The 5318-nt window shown below is 41.0% G+C and overlaps 1 long non-coding RNA gene across 1 annotated transcript; it reads left to right on the plus strand.

Annotated features, from left to right (window-relative positions):
• The first annotated feature begins 245 nt into the window (after nt 1-245).
• On the plus strand, nt 246-3892 carry LOC139434584 (uncharacterized). Its single transcript, XR_011643907.1, has 3 exons — nt 246-459; nt 1449-1538; nt 2055-3892. It is a non-coding gene; the product is annotated as an uncharacterized lncRNA (long non-coding RNA).
• Nucleotides 3893-5318: the final 1426 nt, after the last annotated feature.

Raw genomic sequence — 5318 nt, forward strand, 5'->3', positions numbered from 1 at the left:
TATAAACACTTGACCGATACCCACAATGCACAGCGCCCAAGCATGTTCTGACTGTGAACACCTAAAGCCGAGGCTCTTAGACCGACCGACCGTTTTAGATTTTTGGCTCATTTCCCCTTATGTTAGAATATAGAATATAGTTTTTTTTGGGTCCAATTTTTGGCGCCCCCCTCTGGGAGGCGCTCTAGGCAACCACCTATATCGCCTGTAGGAAGCTCCGCCCCTGTCTGTATAGATTCCCCCTTCATGACAACAGGACTGCTTCTCCTGGCTCCTCTGTCTCACTGCTAGCTCCGTTAGCTCCATTGGCTCCGTGATGCTACAGCGGCTCAGCTCATGAGGAGAACACTACTTGAACTCGGCCGTGTTTGTTGTGTTGGCTCCTGGTGGACTATTCGTCATGCAAATATAGGATTTATCTGCGGTTAAAATAGACCGACCGTGAATGCAGTTTCTTCGGTAAGTCAACCCTGCATAAAGTACATAAAGTACTTATGTTATGTTACTGGTGTTTTTATTAAGCTAACGTTAATGAATGTTTAGAGTTGGGTTAGCATTTGAGCAATCGTAGCTCCATCTGTGCTAACGATGCTATGCGTAGCATCCAAGAGTGTATAACATTAAGTGGGATGCTACTGTATACCAAAAGGCTTCTGTGCGAGGTTGCTAAAATAAGGTCATCCTTGTACGTTAGATAGTTAGGTTACTGTATGCATTGTTAAGGTTCGTTTAAATTCGCTATGCTCTACTATAGCATACAATAGACTAGCTAACGTCAACGTATTGTTGGAGAGAGCAGTGTATATTAAATCAACCTCACAATGAAATGTGTGTATCTTTAAAATATATCCATTAGATATTGTAATATGGTTTGTTGAACTGGAGTTATTTATTGCAGCTAACCGCCTATCCGACGAACGACACAAACATTGTTGTTTTTAATATTATTATTACCAATGCCTCTTTTAATTGTATTATCCTCACACTTGAGAAACAGCCTTATCGTGGCTGTAGAACAGAACATGTAACTTAATGCCTGCATTTAAGGATGATGAATAGCGTAGTCAATGCTTTAGTGACAAGGAAATTATTTGTTTAAATATTAGACATGACGTTATCTGTGACTTCAGTGAAAATTAAGCTTATCCATTGCATTTGTTCAATAGGTTTGTGTCTTACCCTTACGTGTGTGATGCATATGAATATGGCATATGAAAACAAATTAATTTGACTGACTCATGAAAAACTCATCCAAAGTAACAGTAAAATAAAAAAGACCTACACAATAATACTCAATCAAACTGATACAGTATGAGGACTGTGATATCCAGCAATTTCTTAAGTATAACAATAAGACTATGACCTGTTTTTAAAAGAAGATAAAAAGTAGTTGGCATGTAAAGAAGTCTGTAACCCACACATGTAACTTTACATCTGTTTGTTCAAAGTGTCCTTAAGGTGATCCAGACAGGCTGGACCAGAGGAGGAGAGACAGATCTGGACTCCTAGCAGCAGAGAACTTCAGCACGGATTCCAAGGTACACCTTTTTCATACTTTACAAAGAATGCATAAAGTAATGACTAATACACTGATACACATGCCATTAAACATGACTGAATACTAGATCACCTACACATCAGTGATGTTGAGTGCACTTTCTTAGCTAAAGGTTACATTTACATTTTACCAAGCAACATCACTTTTTTGTTCAACTTTCACATTTCAATGTATTTAAGGCAAATATTATTGAACATAGTGAGAACTGCGACCCTTTGTCTTTCAGTGAGACAACCGGACAGAGCAAGCTTCTAAAGTTGCACTAAGTTTTGATAACAGTTAAATATTATTTTAATAATACATTTATTTCAATGTTGATGAATTTAGAACGGTTTATTCATAATCTGATTATTTTTGTAGTACACTGTTGGATTTAAAAAAACACATTAAAATAAAAAAAAATCATTATATTTATAGCCCCTGAACAAACAAACACACCTCTTTCTTAAATAACACACTTGCTCTGCAATAATATGTTTTTTGATATTTCTGTTAGGAAAGGACAGGCCTGAGAGACAGGACTGATTCACCATGTTCTCTTTCTCTGAGGGTCCAGAAGAACATCCAAGAGGGAAAGGAATAGCTGATGTGATGAGATTTAAGAGCAGTACAGGACATTCACTAAGAGACACTTAGGCCCTTTCTCATTTCACTTATTGCCCTCCTCGAGACTTAGTCCCGCCCACAGGAGATGCGAGCGGAGGAGCCAAGGAGGGGAACCGAGGAGAGAGGAGGAGGAGAACCGAGGAGAGAGGAGGGGAAGCAGCAGGCGGTTAGAGAAATGAGAACTCCTCTCCTCTGAGCGGTCATCTTAAAGAGACGTCCATTAATGATGACAGGAGGCACAGCAGCTCTCTGTCTGATGGACAGATGTGTTCATGACCACTTATATATTTACTTTGATTCATTCACAGTGCGGTATAATGAGACAATAACAGGCTACAGATGCGGACATATACACACACATAGCCTATGTATATATTTATATAAATATATACAATTTCAGAATCAAACGGAGCACTCTCATAATAACGTAACACTATCAGAGACTGGATATACCCAAATAAATGGTGCCAATCTTCAGTCAGATGTGAATGTGTAACTTAACATTTTCAGTAAGAATAACGGACAAAAGGAATGCAAATACAATTTATTGAAATGTGAACTAAAAGTTATCAAGCATGAACCATCACAATTTTTTTTAAATAAAAATGAAATAATATACATAAGTTACACTAAATGTTAATCTGTTAATTGATTAAGTAAACACATTTTGTCAAATAAAGTGACAGGCTAGGCCTGTGCAGGTGGTAACAGCTATGCCCAGCATGGGCTAAGTTCTGTAGGTGCAGCTGGTGCAGGTCCTCCTCCCTCAGGCCGGGGGCCTGTACTACGAAGCTGGTTCAACCTAACCTGGATATGTTTGAGTTAGCCGGTTGGCCTAATCCAAAACATACGCGCTCTCGCTAAACGGTACTACGACGCGGGTTATCAAGTGAATCGCTCAAGCCAGCCGTGTCCTATCTAGTTAGGTGCGCGTTCACATGAAAGGGGTGGCATTTGGAGCATTTGTCCAATCACAAACATGGAGAAGCATACTGACAGCGCAGCGTCATACTAGGCTTGTTTGAGACAAGCAAAACCTGCGCAGACCTGCGCAGTTGCGATCAACGTCTTGCTCGTGTGTTGCATGATGGTTAGTCATTTTGTCCGACTTGCTCTGGAGGCTCGCCCACATGAGACTTTGAAATCTCGCGGGACAAAGACGCCCGCAGCCTTAAGAGCGAGGCGAGGCGAGTTGGCACAGTTGCTCTCCACGAGCTGCGGAAGCGAAATGCTTGATGGGAAACGACTCGCTGGTATCTCGAGCTGAGCGCTCATTGGTGGTTTTTACCACGTGCTGCTGATGAAACTCTCCAATTGGCTGGCAAAAGTTTGTTGTTGTTTTGTGTCAGTTTTACGTCGCCACATCCATTCCGATTTTTCATCATTGTTCCACAATGTTTATCATCATGAAATTAATATCTATATATTTTATACTATACTGCTTACCGTTTTCATACTTTATATATCTTAGCATATTCATACCCCACTGTTCATACTGCTCACAGGCTGATATCTAGTGTATTCATACCCCACTGTTTATTCATCATTCAATTCATTCTGTATGTTATTCTGTAGATTGTGTACATTACTTTCCACTTCACTGCTTGTTGCACCTGGTTAGAAGCTAAACTGCATTTCGTTGTCTCAGTACCTGTAATATGTGCAATAACAATACAGTTTCTGTTTAAGTTAAACCAAATCATTCAAATAAAATCTGTTGTAATGTAATGATTTGGTTTAACCTTATTTATTGAATACATCATTTAAAATGGCAAGATTAAATCAAATTACATCCATGTTGTACACATCATAAAGCTTAAAGTGGCAGCTAAAGAATTAACACAGCAGCAGGTCTGTTCAATTCATGCTCATGAAGCTTCATGTGTGCGGATCTGAAGAGACTGATCATTTGTAGCCTGTCCACCTATCAGTTTTGCAAACATTAAGAGGGAGGAGCATTTCTAATTATGGAACCCAGTCACTGGTGTGGTTCATCATCATGACTGAATTAACAAACCTATATAAAGCTATGGAGATCACCTTTGTCTACAGTGGGTAAAATGGAATTTGTGGTGCTTACACTGCGTGATGGACAGGGAGACATCACTGTAAGAGTCTCACAAGACATTTCCCAAAGACTACAAAATGGTGAGTAAACAACTAAATTGCATTCCAACAATCTGGATATGATTTTAAATTATGTAAATTATTTTTCAGATAACAGTTTAGCAGCTGCACTTATGCAGCAAGCAAGGGCTGCAACAAATGCACAAGGTAATCTATCATTTAAATCAAAAATGGTATTGTCTTTTAATGCAAATCAAACAAATGACATATTCATGTTTATTGTAAACAAATATTTAATTTTCTCTCAATCACAGTCCCTTTAGATCATGTCATTCTCCATACAATACATGTGGGATTTCTATTGCATCCACGCCAACGCAATTTCCGCCATTGCAAACCCAGCCAGTCAAGCCGACTCCGAGTCCGAGCTGTCCGACTTAAAGGCCCTGACACACCAAGCAGTCACCAGAGGACTAGCCGACGCTGAAGTCGGCTGTTGCCTGGCCGTGTTCTCCTGCGTTTTGGCCATGTGTCGCACGGGAACACACCGCACCGACTTCAGTGCGTGAGTGGCAATAACTCTCCTTACCAGCAGGCGGCGGTAGTGTGTATTCGTCATTCAAAAGAGGCAACAACCGGAAGACAGAGAAGAAGAAGAGTATCTTTTCTCCGCAATATCATACAGAGCTGGCCTCTCCTGGATCAAGGTGATGATCGTTTGCATCATTCCAGATCGCCATGATGAGATGAAAATGAATAGCAGTCTGTGTGTGCCTTCTTAAATCGTTTGTTTACGTCCCTCACTTCCGCTTCGCTTCTCATGCACTGATTTGCTAGCTGAACAGCCAATCAGAGTGATTATTTGGTCCGACTGCCAGACCCGATGCATGGCCGATTCAACATGTTGAATCGGCCATGCATCGGGTCTGGCAGTCCAAATAAGGCGTGTCACGGTCGACGGTGCGGGACACACCAACCTGACTACGGCGCCGTGAATGCCCGACAGCCTCTGACGGCCTCTGACTCCCAAAATCGGGTTGGTGTGTCAGGGCCTTAAGACGAGCATTTTGACACCTCCCCCGGCTGC

This window comes from Pseudochaenichthys georgianus, chromosome 10, assembly GCF_902827115.2.
Source record: "Pseudochaenichthys georgianus chromosome 10, fPseGeo1.2, whole genome shotgun sequence".
NCBI classification, from domain to species: domain Eukaryota; kingdom Metazoa; phylum Chordata; class Actinopteri; order Perciformes; family Channichthyidae; genus Pseudochaenichthys; species Pseudochaenichthys georgianus.